Source organism: Neofelis nebulosa, chromosome 4, assembly GCF_028018385.1.
Source record: "Neofelis nebulosa isolate mNeoNeb1 chromosome 4, mNeoNeb1.pri, whole genome shotgun sequence".
NCBI classification, from domain to species: domain Eukaryota; kingdom Metazoa; phylum Chordata; class Mammalia; order Carnivora; family Felidae; genus Neofelis; species Neofelis nebulosa.
Window position 1 is genome coordinate 162,853,021 of NC_080785.1, and position 21,243 is coordinate 162,874,263.

The following is a 21,243-nucleotide window of genomic DNA, read 5'->3' on the forward strand; positions in this document are numbered from 1 at the left end:
TTGCTGAAGGGTGCCTTGCAACCGCAAGGGCCAATCCAACTAGAATATTGGTTATTGAAAGGCTGAGACCAGCACAAAACAACTGGCATAGCCAGCAGGACTGCAGTATTGCCCTTGCAATTAACCGAGGAATATCCTTTACCTTCAGCTTGCTTTACTAACCACCTCACTCAGGAGGGTAACAGCATCTGGGAGTGAAGTACCACTTGCCAGAGGTCTGCTGCCCTGCTATGTGATTTTGCATACTGCTTCGCCGCTGTCCTGCCAACGGGTTCTGGCCCAAAGGTTGCAGTTATCCAACAATCTCCCCAGGACAGGTGTTCAAGGCCATATGATTTAAAGAAACTACCAGACCATAAGGGCCTTCATGGACTAATACTGTGCATAAGGGTTCTCCCTCCACACCTTAAGGCCAAAGAGAGTTAAGGAGGATGAACTGGACTACAAGGCTACTGTCCCTGCCCAAGGAGAAGCTCTGAGCTAAAGGCACAAGGAAAGGATTCCTGTAGGTGAGGAGAATGGTACACCTCCATCTGTGACCACAGAACCAGCGGGTCATGCCAGGAGTGTGTATCCTAACACAGAAGAGTGAAACAGCCTTGTAACAGGAAACCAATGGCACCACCAGCAATAAAATACAACAGGCGTATGGTTTCTGTGTCACCACTTCACTCTTTGTCTCCTGACCTGTTCCAACTCTGAAAAGGCCTTATTCAAAACTGAGTCTGGACAAGGACTGACAGACTGATTTTTAAAAAATGTTTACTTATTTATTTGAGAGACAGAAGGAGACAGAGAATCCCAAGCAGGCTCCGCACTGTCAGCCCAGAGCCTGATGCGGGGCTCAAGACTCATGAACTGTGAGATCATGACCTGAGCTGAAATCAAGAGTCGAACACTCAACTGACTGAGCCACCCAGGTGCCCCTGGAGAATTATGTTTTATGGGCCTAATTACAGGCGTTGCACTACTATACTTTATTTGGAGCACTAAACCAATCAATCAAGAGGGACTAAAACTCCTAGAAGAAAACATTAAAAAAAAAAACTATTAAAATTAAGTGCTTATGAAGTATTCCTAAAACTCAAGAAATTTAGTTTCTATATGTCATTTCAGTTCACATGACATGGGGTTATTCTGGTAAAGAAAACCTAGTTTACATTTGGCTTAAAGCAGGCATGTCTTCAGAGTTATTAGCATTAAATATAATGTAGATAAACAACTTATATTCCATCTGGGTTTAATAGTCAAATAAATTCATGCTATCTCTAAAGTGGGGAATCTAAACATAATTGTTGGGAACAAATGATTTAGATAGATGTAAATGGGATAAAAGTTCAGGCAAATTTTTCAGCAATAATTACGTGTTATGGTATGTCTATTTAAAAATAGTTTCCCAGGGCACCTGGGTGGCTCAGTTGGTTAAGTGTCTCACTTCGGCTCAGGTCATGATCTCACAGTTTGTGAGTTCGAGCCCCACATCAAGGTCTGTGCTCTCAGCACAGAGTCTGCTTCGGATCCTCTGTCTCCCTCTCTTTGTCCCTCCCTTGCTCGTGCTCTCTCTCTCAAAAATAAATATTAAAAAAAAAAAAGTTTTCCAAATCTCTTTGGTAGCTTGAACTTTAAGAGTTTTGCTAAGTTATGGGTGCCTGGTTGGCTCAATTGGAAGAGCATGTGACTCCTGATCTTGGGGTTGTGAGCTGAAGCCCTACGGTGGGAGTAGAGTTTATTTAAAACAAAAAACAAAAAACTTCTGCTTAAGTTAAAATAAATGATGGGAAATTCATTAAATATCTAGATCATCAAGATCATTTCCAAATAAGATAAAATACTGAAACATTAATTACTGAACACCAGCTTATCTACTTTTGGTTTTTCTTTCTTTTTTTTAATGTTTTGTTTTTGAGAGAGAGAGAGGGCAAACACCAGTGGGAGAGGGGCTGAGAGAGAGAGGGTGACATAGAATCTGAAGCAGGCTCCAGGCTCTGAGCTGTCAGCACGACCCTGACCTGGGGTTCAAACTCATGAACTGCAAGATCATGACCTAAGCTGAAGTTGGACGCTCAACTGACTGAGCCACCCAGGCGCCCCTACTTTTGGTTTCTTATTACAGAGAAAGAAGATATTTGGGGCTATTAGTAAACCTGTCTGTACCACACTGAAAAACTATGCTATTACAAAGTGTTTTGAGGAAGTATAAGCTTAACTCATAAATTTACCAATCTAAAGAATGCTGGTATACCACAATTTACAACTGCTTACTACTTCAAGTTTCTATAGGTATATTAATTAGAATTAACCCATAGAAACCTAATTAAAATTACTAGAAATAATAAAGCAAGGTATGCAAGGAAGGTAGAATACGTCTTTGTGTATGAAAGGTATTAGGTATGACAATGCATGTTTGTTAAGGGAAATGAAAATAATTTTGTTTTAAGAAAAAAGAGGGGAGCACCTGGATGGCTCAGTTGGTTGAGCATCTGACTTTGGCTCAGGTCATGATCTCGTGGTTGGTGGGTTCGAGCCCCACATCAGGCTCTGTGCTGACAGCTCAGAGCCTGGAACCTGCTTTGGATTCTGTGTCTCTCTCTGTCCCCCTCTCTCTCTCAAAATAATAAACATTTTTGAAAAAATAGAAAATCTGAATGTAAAAAAGATAGTTGTACAAGGTTTGTGAAAAAGGAATCCTGGGAAAAGAATTTTACTTGTGGTCAAACTGGCTAAGATTAGAGTGGATCTAATTAAAATTGTAAAAAGAATTTTAATATTAAAAAGTACACTGCTACAAAGTTAGAATTTGGTTTTCGTGGATTACTGGTGTGCTCTGGAGATCACCAAAGTTTTTTGTGCTTTTAGTTTTAAATTTACCTTTTGAAAAAGCATAATTCTATGTTGCAAAATAACTTATTGTGCTTCATGTTATCTCTGTCCTCAGGCCTTTGCTTAAGTAAACCTAGTCTTCTCAAGAGCTGAGTTTTGCTCATAAGTAAGTAACCTTCTATATTTGGCTCTAAAATCTTTTATTGTCATTTTGGTTAAATGGATAATTAAGTATTGCTTCATAGTGAATTACCTTATTTGACCAACTGTTTTAAAACCTTGTTTTTAAGATTTTATTTTTAATCTCTACACCCAATGTAGGGCTGGAACTCACAACCCTGAATCAAGAGTCATATGCTCTAATAATTGAGCCAGCCAGGCATCCCAAAACCTTTTGATATTTCTGACAAACTTTCCAAAATTCAAATTCTAAGTGAAGTCTTAATGTTGAACTCACCTGGGATTTTTCCAGAGGGCTCCTGGAACACCCCAAAAGATTTGTTCTGTTTCCTTATAAGAGAGAGATTAAACTAATTAGGTTAAATGGTATGTTAAGTTACATGGGAAACCATATCAAATACATAATAAACCTTCTTAGGTTATACTGTGGGTAAATGTAATTAATACAAGTTATAACAAATACATTATTAATATAAGAAATTGTAAGAAATTCTTAAAAACCTGTATGCTTAAAAACGTATGCTATCACTTATAATTCTAGTTATTATCTTAAAATGTGTCACAGAAATAACCAAATTTCCTGATAAATTTAATCAACTCTTTCATCTGACCTTAAAAATGGCAATGTTTAAAGTCTTCTTTCATTTATACATAGTTACTGTTTTACTGCACTGCTTTGCAAGTGTCTATAAAAGTGGTCATTTTCAAGGAGATTCATGAAAAGGAATTTTTGACAAGTACAGATTTCTAATAACTGTAAGATCCTAAAACTGAACTGGGTAAAAATTTATAGAATTAATGGAAAAAGTGGATTCAAGGCAAACAGTAAAAACATGAGTTGAACAGTAAAAACATTGAATGAACTGTGAGTGTAATTATAATTTTTATGACATTTTATGTAAAACAGTTATAGTTCCTTCACGTTTTCATTTTTCCAGATTTAATAAAACCTTTTTCTCTTAACCTATCAGCAACTTGGTAAGATACATACCTTTGTGAACAAGGATGAAATATTTACCTTTTTTCTCCATAAGTGATTTGTCCAGAATTTGGAAACTCTCAGTGAGCACTTTTATTTTCAGGGCAATATACTCATTTGCGTAGGTTCGTTAAGAATCTATTCCACTTGCACATAATGGGACACAATTGGAAACACTGGTTATTATCACCAAGGCTTTAAGTAGAAAGTCATATTTGAGAATGATACTCATAGATTCAATTACCAGACAGCTTTAAGGAATTAAGATGGACTTTATGGACTCAATAAAGCCCCTCGCAGGGGCACCTGGGTGGTTAAGTCAGTTAAGCATCCGACTTTGGCTCAGGTCATGACCTCACGGTCCATGATTTGAGCCCTGTGTTGGGCTCTGTGCTGACAGCTCAGGGCCTAGAGCCTGCTTCGGATTCTGTGTCTCCCTCACTCTCTCTGTCCCTCCCTCACTCATGCTCTGTCTCCGTCTCTCTCTAAAAATAAATAAACATTAAAAAACTTTTTTAAACAAAACAAAAAAGCCCCTTGGGAGAACTGGCCTGGTACCTTGCCTACAAGGCTCCCAGCAGTCTTCCAGGTGAGTAAGGAAGATCACTTTCTGGCAAGCAAAGGAACTTCACCATAGTTGGGGGATCTCACGAAGAGAGGAATTCACCCAAACCTATAGGTATTGCAAGCCAAGTCTATGGCAAGTTCCTGCCTTGGCTTCTGAGCCTGAAGAGGCTTTTAAAAGTTAAATCTCAGGGTACCTGGGTAGCTCAGTTGGTTAAGCATCTGACTCTTGATTTCAGCTCAGATCATGATCTCACGGCTTGTGGGTTCGAGCCCTACACAGAGCTCTGTGCTGACAGTGTGGAGCCTGCTTGGGATGTTCTCTCTCCCTCTCTCTCTGCCCCTCCCCTGCTCTCTCAAAAGTTCCATCAAAGCAGACTTAAAGGAGCCTATATGGTCAATCAGTATTCTTGCTGCACTTAAATAACCAAGCCAAATTTAATGAGACAAAATTTATTTCACAAATAAATTAGTGTTGTTTTAATTATCTGATACAAATGGGGGTAACTGTCTATAGAGAAAAAATTGCATTTCAGTAATACACCTCTGTGGATATCAAATTCTAGTGTTGTTAATTGTCTTTAAGGCTTTGTTTCCTATCTGTAAACTAGACCGGATACTAAATTCTTTTTGTTTCCTCCAGGATCTGGCTACAACTCTCCAAACGAACATTTCCAACTTTTTCCCCTACCCTTATAACTTGGAATCATTGAGAAATAAAACTGCCCTTGGCACAAAGCCATATCAGCTAAGGTGAGATAACCTGATAAAAAAGAGAAATGACCACAGCAGCTGGGCCATCTTCATACCTGCTGCCATGTGGGCCACTCCGATCACCAGAGACCCTCAAATCGCAAACAAGTAAAATCCATCAGCTTATATACTGCCTGCCCTCAGTGCATCTGAACGTGCATCAAGTCTGGCATCTAGAAATCTTGACTGGCTACCTTCAGGACTCAAAAACTGGGATTACAATCTACTCCAACCATTAACCTTTTTTATTTTCTTTTGTTTCCACAGAAATGTTTATTAAATACCCAACAGTTTGTACCATACAGGCCTAACTTGGGTAACCCACCTGTATCACTGCCTCCTGAAATAAGACACAAATCTTTAACTGAACCAACCTATTCTCAGGACGAAGAGACTGGTTCAATGAGATATGGAGCATCCACCAACTCAGGACAGGTTTAAACCTACTTATACCATATGGCCTCGAACAATTTAAATAGAACTATCATTCCATTTGTAACTGCGTGGATGGAACTAGAGGGTATTATGCTAAGTGAAATTAGAGAAAGACAAAAATCATCTGACTTCACTCATATGAGGACTTTAAGAGACAAAACAGATGAACATAAGAGAAGGGAAGCAAAAATAATATAAAAACAGGGAGGGAGCATGGGCTAAATGGGGGAGGGGCATTAAGGAATCTGCTCCTGAAATCATTATTGCACCATATGCTAACTAACTTGGATGTAAAGTAAATAATAAAGGAAACTACAAAAACTCTTAAGTGTATACCATGATTTTCATAAAGTGAACAGGCTTGTGTGATGATTCTGCATGTTGATAGATAGATAGATAGATAGATAGATAGAAAGAAGGAAAGAAAGAAAGAAAGAAAGAAAGAAAGAAAGAAAGAAAGAAAGAAAGAAAGAAAGAAAGAACGATCGAATGGTCATTGGGGCAACTGGGTGGCTCAGTTGGTTGAGCAGCTGACTTCAACTCAGGTCATGATCTCGTGGTTTGTGATTTCGAGCCCATGTTGGGTTCACCGCTGCCAGTGTAGAGCCCGCTCCAGATCCTCTGTCCCCTTCTCTCTCTCTCTGCCCCTCCCATGCTTGTATTCTCTCTCTCAAAAATAAACGTTAAAGAAAAAAAAAAAAAAAGAATTCTCATATGACCCAACAATTCAACTTCTGGGAATTTATCCAAATAAATCAAAAACACTAACTGATAAAGATACATGCACCCTCAAGTTCATTGCAGCATTATTTACAACAGCCAAGATATGGGGACAACTTAAGTATTCACTAACAGATGAAGAAATAAGGAAAATGTGGTATAGATACACAATGGAATACTATTCACTCATAAAAAGAAAGAAATCTTGCCATTTACAACATGAATGGTCTTTGAGGCATTATGATAAGTGAAATAAGTAAAAAAAACACAAATACCATCTCACTGGTATGTGGAATCAAAAAATCGAAACAAAAAACCACAACAAAGTTCAAACATCCAGAGAACAGATTGGTGGTTGCCAGAGGAGGGGGTGGGGGTTGAGTGAAATGGGTGAATGGGTCAAAAGGTATAAACTTCTAGTTATAAAATGTCATGGGAATGGAATATACAGCATGGTGATGATAGTTAATAATACTGTATTTTATATTTCTTTTTTTTAAGTTTACTTACTTTTGAGAGAGTGAGTGGGGGAGAGGTAGAGAGAGAGAGAATCCCAAGCGGGCTCTGTGCCGTCAGCGGAGAGTCTGATGCGGGGCTTGAACCCACAAACTGTGAGACCATGACCCAAGCCGAAATGAAGAGTCAGATGCTTAACTGACTGAGCCACCCCGGTGCCTCTGTACTTTATATTTCAAAGTTGCTAAGAGTAAATCTTAAAAGTTCTCATCACAAAAACACCCCACAACTTTGTAGCTATATATGGTGATAGATTTTAACTAAACTTAGTGTGGCAGTCATTTCAAAATATATACAAATACTGGATCATTATGTCGTATCTGGAACTAATATGTCATATGTCAACCATACCTTGTAAGAAGCCTCTTGTTACATTTCCAAACATACTGAACTTCTCATTGATGAGGGATGTTCTTCACACTCACCCTGAGGAATACCTCTCTCCATTGTCCTCAACTCTTCTTGTTCCAACCATGAGATAAAAGTGTGTTTAAAGAGTTGATAACCTATTCATGGAGAAAGAGATCTTAATGGAAGAGAGACTCATGCAAGAGATAACCAACCTTCCTATGAATCAGGTGTTTTATTACTCATGACAGCAATAAAATTATTTCAGATGAGATAAAAATGCAAATACAGGGTCGCCTGGCTGGCTCAGTTGGAAGAATGTGTTAACTCTTGAGTTCCGGATCATAGGTCCGAGCCCCACGTTGGGTGTAAAGATTACTTAAATAAATAAACTTAAAACAATTTTTTTAAATTAAACAAATGCAAATATACTCTGTACCCTGAAAAGAGTGGTTACCTCTGAGCCTGGAAACCCACATTCAGGCTTATACACACATTTACAATGCACTAACACTTGTATTGAGATAGGAAATAGAGTAAGGGCAACAAAGAGATTTTCACTTTCATAGAGAAACCATTAACCAGTGGTTCCCAAATATTAGTGTGCATCAGAATCACGTGGACTATATGTTAAAAACACATGACTGGGTCCCACTTGCCACCACTCTAACAGATGCCAGTGGAATGTGAGAATGTCCATTTCTAACAGAGACGGTGATGCCGTCTGTCCAAAGACCACATTTTGACAGCACCCACACTGGATTAGAACACATCAGTGAAGCAACTGTGTGTCACTTGTGTTCAGATCTGACATCACCCATCCTGCAACACAATGAGGAAATAATATGTATCTGTTCAACAGGAGGCTATAGGAATAATGGCAGCCTTACCCACCGTACTCAGGTTCTTGGAGTTCTCCAGTACTGCATCTCTGCGTAAGGTTCTCTAAGAGGGATCCAGAAAAGTCCATTCCTCCAAGGTGAAGTCCACAGGCACATCACCAAAGGTCACTGAATCCTAAATAATCACACATGTAATGGCTTGACTCAAGGAACATCATCAATGTTCAATGGAACAAGGATGAGAGAAACAGTAATACAGAGTTTCAAATTCTCTCACACTCCAAGGGTCAATGGTTCTAAATATTTTAAATACCTATACTCACTCCAGTCACATGGCTTCAATGGAAACTCTTAAACATGACCTTGTCTCACCACACCTGGACTCGGAGCTCTTTTCTTATTTCCCTCTAATGCAGCACATGCCCGAACACACTGTAGACACCTGATAAATGGTCGTGAATGGATCAATTCTTTGAGAAAAGCATACCTCCATCTTCCATATCATCTGTGAGAGCACACAATAAATAAAAAAGGTCACCATCATGAGAGTCAAGTTTAGTTAGTACTTACTGAAACGCTCAAATTATTTTCAGAGTATTCCCGTACCACCAATACGAAAGGTTCTATTCTGTGGGGAAATTCAATAGACACTCAGTCTTTGAGTGACTTTAAGAAGCTCTGGAGATCGGTCCACCTGGAAGGAAATGTGTCCATCTGGTGAATACAGATATGTCCTTTTGTACAAGGACATACTTTTTGCCTAGCCAAGAACAATCTCTCAGCCAGTCAGCCACCATCCTTCCTACTTTTATCTTTTCCTCAGGAAGGCAGAAAGAAAACATAGAAGAAAACAAAGGAGCCACGTATACCCAGAGAGGACCATAATTCTCGCATTCACCTGCCTAGAAGTCTTTCTATTCTAGTGTGAAATTCCCAAAACTCTCAAGAAATCTCCCGCAGACACAGACTGCTGCTATAGGATGCCAGCGTGGTCTTGTCTCACCTAGAACTGAAAAGGGGATAGTGATCCATGCTGCCCATGAGGAAAAGAGTAAGTCAATTTGACAGGGAAGGAAATTTAAGCCCCGAGAAATGGGACTCATTTTCTGCCCAAAGCAATATAATTAATAAAAAAGTTATGTAGTACCTCTTCCCAATGTGCACATATCAGTAAGACAACTTAGAAAACACAGTCGTTGGCCCATTTTGACTCCTCCTTAAAGGGCCAGCAGCATAACTGCTCAGGCCCAGACCATTGTGCAAGGGTGATCTAAAGCTGAGTCTATTAAAAACAAGGGGTATCAACAGGACTTACCAGAGGACAAATCAATGGCTGCCATCCTGTAAGGGTGACAGAATAATTTACCCGACATTCCTTTCTCTGACACCAAGACCATTTTAGGGTATCTTATGAATACAAGTACAGACAGCCATCCCCATGGACACCGGGTAATCTGGAGTCGTGTTTTGTATTTACCATTAATCAGTAAATGTTATCAGTCATCAATCGTCATACGTTGGCTCTGTGTAGATGATATATGAGAAACACACTAAAAATGGTATGCCCTATAGCAGTATCAGTAACATCAACTGAGAGAGAGTGAGAGAGAGAGAGAGAGAGAGAGAGAGAGCAAGCGTGAGCAGGGGAGGGGCAGAGAGAGAGGGAGTGAGAGAGTACGAAGCAGGCTCTTTGCTGTCAGCCCAGAACCCGAAGCAGGGCTCGATGTCACAAACCATGAGATCCTGACCTGAGTGGAAATGGAGTCAGACCCTTAACCAACTGAGCCACCCAGGCAACCCTGAGATAACTTGGATTTTTAATTGTCTTTCAGCGGTAAATTTTGTAAGATATAAAGAGAAGTATATCTGACCAAATTTAGTGTCCAATGAATTTTGAAGACTGAATTTGAAGGAAAGAATGTCAAATACCTCAAATTCTAAATATTGGTTACATGCTTAAATGGTATTTAGGATATATCTGGTAAACGGACACCTGGGTAGCTCAGTTGGTTAAGCATCAGACTACAGCTCAGGTCACGATCTCATGGTTTGTGAGTTTGAGCCCCGTATTAGACTCTCTGCTGTCAGCACACAGCCTGCTTTGGATCCTCTGTCCCCCTTCCCCTCTGCTCTGTCCCTCCCCTGCTTGCACTGTCTCTCAAAATAAATACAACTTAAAAAAAAAGAGTATTTCTGGTAAAATAACATATATTCTTAGAAATAATGACACTTTTGGGGTGCCTGGGTGGCTCAGTCGGTTAAGCAACTGACTTCGGCTCAGGTCACGATCTCACAGTTTGTGGGTTCGAGCCCCACGTCGGGCTCTGTGCTGCCAGCTCAGAGCCTGGAGCCTGCTTCAGATTCTGTGTTTCCTTCTCTCTCTCTGCTCCTCCCCAACTTGTGCTCTGTCGCTCTCTCTCAAAAATAAACGTTAAAAAAAAATAATGACACTTCTTTCACTTTGTTTATTGTGGGCACTGAAAACATTTTAATTATATATGATCTACACATTACACTTGCATTAGCACTGGTCTAGACTGTTGTTAGGCATAGGAAAAAAGAAAAAAAGGAAATATTTTATTTGGTTGACACACTTAAACTTTTTTCTTAATGGATGCTGCAGAACCTTGAAGCTCTGGGCTTCCTTTTGAGCTCTCATCTCTCAGAACTTATTCCTTTATTCTTTCTATGAATAAGAAATCACATCCCAGTACCCGGCAATGAGCACAAATGAGCACCGTATACAGAAAGTATACTAGACCTTAAAGATCCAACACTCCCTTGGGAAAAGACTAATAATTGATATATCACCTCATAAGTGATATGGGAAATCAATCAAGCATGCAAGAAAAAAGGGTTATAACACACACACATACACTATATTGTTGGTTTCTGGGTAAAGACAGAAAAGAGAAATAACCATTGGTTGGTCTACCTTTGATACAAAAAGGTAAGAAGAAGAAGAGGAATGCCAAGGTTTTGACCAAAAACCCCTCAGAATACATTTCAAATACTGAGTAGTCTCAACAGTGTCTTGGTGGGAAACACTCAAGTCCATCAGGTCTGTTCCCTCCTTCTTGCCTTGGCAGAGGAGCAATTCCAAATCACACTGTGCCTAACATGTGTCTGTTTTATGAATCTTTTCAGAGAACCCATGTTTTGTATTATTTATCAAATGTATTTGTACAACAGCAGCTAAGGTCAGTCTCATCTAGTTTTTGATGTGAAAATGAAGGTATTAGGAAAAAAAAATGACAGGTGAACTTTGACATGGGGACACCTACTTGGACCCAGATCAAATGCATGACTAGGAAGCCACAAGACACTGAACCTCTCTTGTCAGGAAGGTAGTTTGTCCCTTAGTTTCTGAGGAGACTAGCCTTCTTCTACTTGACAAAGCTTTGATAATCTCACTTGGTGCAGATACTCGGCAAGGAAATGCTTGTTCTTAAGATCCACCACAACCACTTGCTATGTCTCTAGATTCACAATTAATACAAAATCCCGTGGGACAGGTATAAACTATAAGGTAGAAGACAATAGCTGCAAAAATAACTCCAACTCCACTAACATGTATCATAAAAATCTTGAGGAACATGTGTGAAAATGGATTTTAGGGTGTTAGACCAAGGAGGATAGAGTATCACGTAAGACAGAGCTGTTTCAAAGACATGGGTGTACATACTAGAAAATTTGGATTTGACATATTAGCTCATGAATTTAGCTCGTCATGTTAGATGGCTCTAACAGCTTATTTTGGTAGCATGGTTGAAATTTGGACTCCATGCTGACCTATGGTTAATGATGACGATAAGGCAAAGTTTGCCTGGCGTAACATGAAGGAGCCAATCCTAGAGACAGCAATGTTGCCTGTATATATCACGTGTGGCCTGCACAGACCTCCTTCGTCAATCTATGCTGAAGGCCCAGAAGCCACCCTTTCCTCAAAGGTATTGGGAAACAAGATTAGTAATGCTGATTCTAAATATAGTATCATTACTGGAACAAACGAGCACCAACTCTGGCATCTGGAATGCAGCTACTGATGTAGGTAACGCCATTTTCTCCATACAAATTTCATAAAATAACTGGAAGCATCTGGTTTTTACCTGACAAGACCGAGAGCGTATCTCCACAGCACTGGCCCAGGGCTGTGTCCATTCTCCTGTACTCTGCCAAAATACAGTCCTCAAAGGTCTTGACTTTCCACAACACAACACACGGTCCACCATGTAGACATTACGGGGACTGGATCCAATGAAAGTAGCAGATACTTTACACATCTTTATAAAACATGCACAAAGGAGTGGTATACCAACTCAACCAAGTTCAAGGGCAGGTATGTCAAGACAGCTGCACGAGGAATTGGTCCAAGTTACTGTACGTAATGCCTTCTGCTCCCCCCACCAAAAGGCATACCATTTGACAGAGAGCTTATTTTTATTTATTTTGAGAGAGAGAGAAAGCATGAGTTGGGGAGGGGCAGAGAGAGGGAGAGGGAGAGAGAGAGAGAATCTCAAGCAGGCTCCACACTGTCAGTGTGGAGCCCAAGGCGGGGCTCAAATGCACAAACGGAGATCATAATCTGAGCCGAAATCAGATGCTTAACCGACTGAGCCACCCGGGTGCCCCTGACACAACTTCTTGATTAGAGGTAACATATACCACATTTGAATGTACTTTAATACATCTACAGAGTCACCTATAAGGCCTCCGGATTTAAGTGTGACCAGAGTAAGAGCATTCTGCAGCAAGTTCTGGCAGCAGTACAAACTTCTCAAGCACTTAATCCCTGTGAGCCATCATTTCCCAAGGCACTTGAATTGTCCAGAGTAAATAGGAAGTTGTTGGTAGTCTCTGGCAACCACGAGAAGGAGATTCGTGGCACAGTCTTGTAGGTTGGAGCAAATCTATGACCTCTTCTGCATATACCTACTCTTTTCAGGAACAACTTATGGCTTACCACTAATAAATACATGGTAGAGACTAAATAAGCAACCATGAGACATCAAGTGACCAAGCGGATTTAGTGTCCCGTCACGAACTGGGTATTGTCTGACGTGCCTATCTTATGAGACTGGGCACAGGCAGTAGCATTCTATCATCAAATGGAAATGACACATAATCAGAGACCTTAGCATGCCAAAGCATTCAGATTACTGCTTTGTACCTACTGCCCTTAAAAGTTTATGCACCTTAGGGGCGCCTGGGTGGCGCAGTCGGTTAAGCGTCCGACTTCAGCCAGGTCACGATCTCGCGGTCCGTGAGTTCGAGCCCCGCGTCAGGCTCTGGGCTGATGGCTCGGAGCCTGGAGCCTGTTTCCGATTCTGTGTCTCCCTCTCTCTCTGCCCCTCCCCCGTTCATGCTCTGTCTCTCTCTGTCCCAAAAATAAATTAAAAAATGTTGAAAAAAAAAAAAGTTGATGCACCTTAGGGGCGCCTGGGTGGCGCAGTCGGTTGAGCGTCCGACTTCAGCCAGGTCACGATCTCGCGGTCCGTGAGTTCGAGCCCCGGGTCAGGCTCTGGGCTGATGGCTCGGAGCCTGGAGCCTGTTTCCGATTCTGTGTCTCCCTCTCTCTCTGCCCCTCCCCCGTTCATGCTCTGTCCCTCTCTGTCCCAAAAATAAATTAAAAACGTTGAAAAAAAAAAAAAATTAAAAGTTGATGCACCCAAATCCTCAAGGAGAAAGCAGGCAAAAACCTCTTTGATCTTGGCCACAGCAACTTCTTAGTCAACACGTCTCTGGAGGCAAGGGCAACAAAAGCAAAAAGGAACTACTGGGACCTCATCAAAATAAAAAGCTTCTGCACAGTAAAGGAAACAATCAGCAAAACTAAAAGGCAACCGACAGAATGGGAGAAGATATTTGCAAATGATATATCAGATAAAGGGTCAGTATCCAAAATCCATAAAGAACTTATCAAACTCAATACCCAAAAAGCAAATAATCCAGTGAAGAAATGGGCGAAAGACATTAAGAGACACTTCTCCAAAGACGACATCCAGATGGCCAACTGACACGTGAAAAAATGCTCAACATCACTCATCATCAGGGAAATAGAAATCAAAACCGCAATGAGATACCACCTCACACCTGTCAGAATGGCTAACATTAACAACTCAGGCAACAAAAGATGTTGGCAAGATGCAGAGAAAGAGGATCTCTTTTGCACTGCTGGTGGGAATGCAAACTGGTGCAGCCACTCTGGAAAACAGTGTGGAGATTCCTCAAAAAACTAAAAATAGAACTACCCTATGACCCACCAATTGCACTACTAGGCATTTACCCAAGGGATACAGGTGTGCTGTTTCGAAGGGGCACATGCACCCCCATGCTTATAGCAGCACTATCAACAACAGCCAAAATATGGAAAGAGCCCAAATGTCCATTGATGGGTGAATGGATAAAGAAGATGTGGTATATATATACAATGGAGTATTACTCGGCAATCAAAAAGAATGAAATCTTGCCATTTGCAACTGTGTGGATGGAACTGGAGGGGATTATGCTAAGCGAAATTAGTCAGAGAAAGACAAATGTCATATGACCTCATTCATATGAGGACTTTAAGACACAGAACAGATGAACCTAAGGGAAGGGAAGCAAAAATAATATAAAAACAGGGACGGGAACAAAACATAAGAGACTCTTAAATATGGAGAACAGAAGGTTGCTAGAGGGGTTGTGGGAGGGGGCATGGGCTAAATGGGTAAAGGGCATTAAGGAATCTGGTTGTCAAATCATTAATGCACCATATGCTAACTACTTGGATGTAAATTAAAAAAAAAAAGAAAGAAAGAAAGAAAAAAAGAGAAAGAAAACCAAACATTCCAAACATGAAAGATAAGAAAAAAGAAGAAAGTTCCCTGGTTCCTATAAGATTAAAGTCAGATGGCCCTGCATATACTAGAGTCTTACAGTAAGGTCTGCGGCTTTCTGAAATATCCTTTGTCTAATAATTTGTAGCCTTTTATGTAAAAGATTTATACAACCCTACACTAAATGTTCCTTTACTGGGGCTACCATGCTTTGGTGAAGACTGTATCCCAGGCAGCGGGAATAAAACTCTCTTCCTTTTTTTTAAAAATTTTTTAATTTAGAAATTCTAAAAGCTTTGTTCATTTTTGCATCAACAATTAAAAAAACTCCCAAAAATCAGAAGAGCAGGATCAACTGGCTCCCTGGTGAATTCTAACAAACATTTCGAGAAGAATCAATAACAATCTTTAAAATTTTTTTCTAATGTTTATTTATTTTTGAGACAGAGACAGACAGAGCATGAGCGGGGGAGGGGCAGAGAGAGAGGGAGACACAGAATCTGAAACAGGCTCCAGGCTCTGAGCTGTCAGCATACAGCGTGACGTGGGGCTCAAACTCGTCAACTGCAAGATCATGACCTGAAGTCAGATGCTCAACCGACTGAACCACTCAAGTGCCCCTTGAACCCTTTAAACTAGATCTCTCTGCTCCTCCCTCCCTCTCAAAATAAACATTAAAAAAAAGTATTTCTTTAATAATAAATAAATAAAGATAAAACTTATGCATCCTAAAATTCTATCCTGACTCCATACCCTCACTCTTATCCATTCCCAAAGTGGGAGTTAGTGAATTCTATCTATGTTGTAAATGGACTCAAATCATTCCCCTGCTTAGGCACTTCAGAATTGTCGATGGCCTTAGAATACTGGCTAGACTGCCTTACTCTTTCCCCTGGTCCTGCCCTTGTCCTCTACTCCATCTCTCACCACTCACTGTCTGTTCACCTTCTCCCAACACTCTTCCATCAGTTCAAGAAATACACTAAGCTGTATTTTGCTCATGAAGTTCCCTTCACCTGACATCCTTCTTACCCACTCTACAAATCCTCACCCCCATTCAAAATCTGCCTAGGTAAATCCTGCTCATGCTTCCCTTCAGAAGTTAAATATCAATCCCTCCCAGGACGCCTCGGTGGCTCAGTCGGTTAAGCGTCCAACTTTGACTCAGGTCATGATCCCAAGGTTCGTGAGTTTGGGGCTCACTGCTGTCGGTGCAGACACTGCTTCAGATCCTCTGTCCTCTTCTCTCTCTGCCCCTGCCCCCACTCGTGGTGTCTTTCTCAAAAATAAACATTAAAAAATATATAAATATATCCACACACACATATATAATCTGTATCAATCCCTCCCGATAGGTATTACCACCTCATATTGTGCCATTCTTATGTTCGTGTCACAAACTTGCCAGTATTCACTTGAAGTCTGTACTCTCAGATAGACTATAAGCCGTATGGTGGCAGTACTATGTTATGGACTTCCCTGTCCCAAGAACACAGTCTAGTTTATTAAAGGAACTCAATGACCCCTTGTGGGATGTGAGACAATTTCTACTAACTACCAAAAATGTTACAGTACAGTACAAAGAAAAGGAAGACAAAAATAGAGTTACAACATAAAAACCACTTAAGTCTCACATAAAATGTTTGCACACACTATAACATAAAGCAAAACATTGTACTTCTGCAAAGGCATTTGAGTACTCAGATAAAAACGGACACAATATTCTTTTTGAAACAAGTGCCCAGACAATATAAATTTCTTCCTTATGTTTCTCCTTAATTTTTAGAAGTTTTAAAAAGGTGATTCACAAACTGACACATGCCACAATAATTTTCTAACAGAATTTATAGTATCCATCTAAAAGTATGCACATTTGTCCTTTTTTCTTTTTTTAAGTAGGCTCTGGGCCCAGCATGGAACCCAACATGGGGCTTAAATTCATGATCCTGAAATCAAGACCTGAGTTGATAACAGGAGGTGGCTGCTTAACCAACTGAACCATCCAGGGGGCCCTGTATACTTGCCCTTTGACCAAGAAAACCAACCTGAGCAGCTTACCCTTACCTTGAAACACACCCCCACAAATGTGAAACACTATACACAAAAATTTACTCACACATGTATTAACAGAACTAAAGCAATTGTTAGTGAGTGTCTGGATGACTCATCCTTTGAGCATCTGACTCTTGATTTTGGCTCAGGTTAGGATCTCTGGGTCATGGGACGGAGCCCTGTGTCAGGCTCTGTGATGAGTATGGAGCCTACTTAAGATTCTTTCTCTCCCTCTCCCCCCACGCCACCATGTGCCCTCTCTCTCTCTCAAAAAAAAAAAAAAAAAAAAAGTACTTAGAAAGAATACTCAAAAATACTCAGAATCTTATGAGTATCAAAATAAACCCAGACACCTGGTTGGCTCAGTTGGTTAAACATCTTTTTTAAAGCATATATACATTAAGTGTAATAATAAATATTATTTCACTTTAGAGTATGATTATGTAATATTACATACATAATATATATTATATTGTATTGTTTTAGAAAGAGTGTGATCCAGCCTGGGCATGGAGCCTGATTAAGATTCTCTCCCTCTCTGCCTGGGTGGCTCAGTCAGTTGGTCATCCGTCTTCAGCTCAGGTCATGATCTCACAGTCTGCGGTCTACTATTTCAAGCCCCGCATTGGGCTCTTGTGCTGACAGCTCAGAGCCTGGAGCCTACTTCAGATTCTGTCTCCCTCTCTCTCTGCCCCTCCCCCCTCACACTCTGTCTCTCTCACTCAAAAATAAATAGACATTAAAAAAAATTTTTTTTAAAAAGATTCTCTCTCTCTCTTCCTCTGCCCCTCCCCCAAGTGGGCGTGCTTGTGCATTCTCTCAAAAAAAAAAAAAAGTCACCCCATATGTGACTTTTGTTATTCCAAAGGAAAAGTCTATCTTGAAAACAGAGAGCTCTGGTGATCACTAACTTAAGCAGGCAATCAAACTGGGCATCTGAGGAATGGTATAAATTCAAGTCTTCCTGATGGAGTGCAATTTGATGTACACAACATCACCTATAGGATATTTGGAAACGATGTTTGAAGCCTCTACATCAGGAACTGGCACACGTTGGTCACAAGGCTGACTGCTAAATAGTTTTCTTGGAACACCTATCCCCATTTGTTGACTCAGATCTATTACTGCCTGAAAACTACAAAGGCAGAGCTGAGTAATTCTGATACCTTATGGCCTGCAGACCATCAAGTAATTACTTTCTGCACCTTTCCAGACAAAAAGTTTGCCACCGTCTGTTCTGGACCCAATTACCAGTTGACAGAAAATACAAGAAATGGAGGAAACATCTAAAAATATTGTGAAAAATAAAATCAGAATTTTCAAAATGTGTGACTTTCTAAAAGAACACATAAGGGGCGCCTGGGTGGCTTGGTCGGTTGGGCGTCTGACTTCGGCTCAGGTCATGATCTCACGGTCCGTGAGTTCGAGCCCCGCGTCGGGCTCTGTGCTGAAGGCTCAGAGACTGGAGCCTGCTTCCGATTCTGTGTCTCCCTCTCTCTCTGACCCTCCCCCATTCATGCTCTGTCTCTCTCTGTCTCAAAAATGAATAAACGTTAAAAAAAAATTAAAAAAATAAAATAAAATAAAAGAACACATAAGACTCATAAAAAGTCAATGTAATGCACAAACAAAAAGGAATACAGGTTAAAAAAGATTAAAAGGGGGGCCTGGGTGGCTCAGTCGGTTAAGCCTCTCCAACTTTGGCTCAGGTCATAATCTCACGGTTTGTGAGTTCACGCCCCACACTGGGCTTTCTACAATCGGCAGGGAGCCCACTTAGGATCCTCTGTCCCCCACTCTCTCTGCCCCTACCCTACTTGTTCTCTCTCAAAATAAACACACTTAAAAAAAAAAAAAAAGACTAAAAGACTGAAATAATCATCATATAAAAACTGACTGGGTCTTAGATCCAAAAATCACCAAAAACTTATGTTAGAATAATGTGGGGAAGTTCAGCTTTTACACGGAGCAGATTTAAGAGGCATTTTCATTTTCAATCTTCCTGGGTCAAAGAAAGAACTGTGGTTTTAGTAGGATAACGTCTTTTACAAGATACATTACCAAGTATTTAAAAGTATCATGTATGCATTTCATTTTCAACTTACACTCTCAAACAGTTCCCGTAAAATGTATTGTTATGCAGAGAGCAAACATGCAAAACGGTCAAAATGGGTGAAACTGCTATAACCAACATTCACTGTGCTGGATGATCAAATTCTGTTGAAAGCTTCAGATTTTACAGCACAAAAACTGAGGGCAAAGACCACACTTAGTCCACACATCTTGTTAAGGGTAAACTCGGTCATTCTGGAACCAGCGTTATAAAGCCCATAACGTCTTTTTCTCCCGGAGGCGCTTCTTCTGATAGTTTGTGGGGGAGGCAGGGCCCCAGGACGATCAGAGGACAAGACAGCTGAGCATTCTTACTTTCACCTGGAAGGATGACTTGTAGCTTACACATGTTCGTATTTATCTAGAGAAATATGCTCACCCTCGAACCTAACAAGTCTCTTTTCTTTCTACCTGTAGGGGACGCTCAACAAGAACCGGCAAACACATTCCAAATGCTCGCAAGAAACGTCTTTCTGCATTCTAGAGGAAGGGCCCTTTGAACCAACGCTTCCCCAGGGCTCACCGGGACAGCCAGGAGCGACAGGGCGGTGACCACCGCAGGGCCGGGCCAACCTGACTTGCCCAGCGGAAATTCTCATCCTCCTGGAGAAGAGTCACAACGGTTACTTAGGAGGAATTTGAACAAGGAGGCACCGTGGCCGAAAACACTTCGCAGGTGCGCCCTCACCGCTCCTCTCGGCCGGCCCAACGCGGGCGCCAGCGGCCGCGAAGGGGGCGAGCGGAGGGGACCCGGCCTCTTTAAGGAGGCCCCTCGGAGGCCGGGCCACACCTGTCCTTTAACGCCCTCCTTGCATCCGAACCTTCCTGGCACGCGGCCTCACCGACGACACCAAGCACCGCAAGACGACCAAGAGGAGAGGCTCGGAAAGGCTCTAGGCAACGGGACAAAGACCGCCGCGGGCCAGTGACGCCACTTCCGCTTCCTGCCTCTCGCCTCAAGGGGCGGGGCTCCAGGGCTTGGGTTGCGGCCACGCCCGACGCTTTGGAGGCCGGAAGCGGTAGTGTTGTCACCCGTGGGTGCTGAGGGCCCAGGAGTTGGCCCAGCACGAAGGCAGAGGGCGGGTTCTGGCCCGAGGGAGTCGAATGGGGCTGGAGTCAGGCCCGTTCTGTGTTTAGAAGGCAGAAAGGCAACGCTGGGGGTGGGGGCGGAGGAGTCGTCCCAGAGGACGCTTTTTTAACAAGTGATTTCTGGGTTTCCCGCCTTGCCTTAAAAATTCTCTTCAAACTCCAGATTACTTACAGATTTTATAATTTTCTTCAAAATGTATTACGTTCGGTGATATCTTATGAATGTATTTTCGTAGGATAGTAGTGTGGGATAGTGGATCCGTTTCTCCCTTCTCGTGAGAAATACAGCCAACTGTAGTATGATCTATTGATAAACTATCCTTGACGTACTGATTCGAAATTCCCCTCTTGTTATGTAGTAAATTCCTCTATATACAGCTGTATTTTTATTTCGATTTTTTATTTTTCAAATCATGCCATAATACGAGCCAGGGTTTCCATACTAAGTTGTGGGACAGCACCAATACCAGGCATGTTTAGTTATTCAGCAACAGTTCTAAAGTTTCTACCATTGTCCTGCGTGATGTGGATTTCAGTGGGTGGTCGTTATGAAGTTAATAAAGGTCCTTTTAAATCCTGATTTATTAGTACATCTACCAAGAATTGCTTATGTGCGTTATCAAGTGTGTTTTACGCATCTCTTCAATGCATAACTGTTTTGCTTTCTTTAATTTGTTTCTATAAAATACTTCATTTCTGTGTAGCCAAAGGAGTCTTTTTGAAGAAATAATCTGGCTTTTTTGCCTTGCCTTAAAAAATTCTCTTCAAACCCTAGACGACATGCAGATTTTCCATTGTCTTCTGAGGTGTATTAGTTTTAACGACATTTTAATGTTTATTCCTCCAAGAATCTATCTTAGCATGTGGTATGGGATAGTGGGTCCCAAAGATAGCTTACTGTAGTATGACCTATTGCTAAACTATCCTTGACATACAATTTGAAATTTCACTTTTATTAAACAGTGAATTGCTCTATCTACACCTGTTTTGGTTTCTAGACTTCTGTGACAGCAAT

At 41.1% G+C, this 21,243-nt stretch overlaps 2 long non-coding RNA genes across 13 annotated transcripts in view; one reads left to right on the forward strand and one right to left on the reverse strand.

Moving 5' to 3' along the window:
- LOC131511085 (uncharacterized) overlaps window positions 1-6,059 on the forward strand; it is a 44,576-nt gene extending 38,517 nt beyond the window's left edge. Inside the window, exon 2 of the long non-coding RNA XR_009261336.1 lies at window positions 5,187-6,059. This is a non-coding gene — a long non-coding RNA (uncharacterized LOC131511085). The remainder of the gene's footprint in view (window positions 1-5,186) is intronic.
- Window positions 1-20,091, reverse strand: part of LOC131511080 (uncharacterized) — a 39,310-nt gene extending 19,219 nt beyond the window's left edge. Inside the window, exons 1-6 of one of the 12 annotated variants that reach the window (XR_009261327.1) lie at window positions 19,930-20,091; window positions 19,663-19,742; window positions 8,210-9,680; window positions 7,319-7,473; window positions 4,019-4,125; window positions 3,278-3,330 (exon numbers count right to left, since the gene is read on the reverse strand). This is a non-coding gene — a long non-coding RNA (uncharacterized LOC131511080). Of the gene's footprint in view, window positions 1-3,277; window positions 3,331-4,018; window positions 4,126-7,318; window positions 7,474-8,205; window positions 9,681-19,662 lie in introns of all 12 variants that reach the window. The other 11 variants (XR_009261322.1, XR_009261328.1, XR_009261329.1 and 8 more) reach the window with 11 other exon arrangements.
- Between the last annotated feature and the right edge of the window lie 1,152 nt (window positions 20,092-21,243).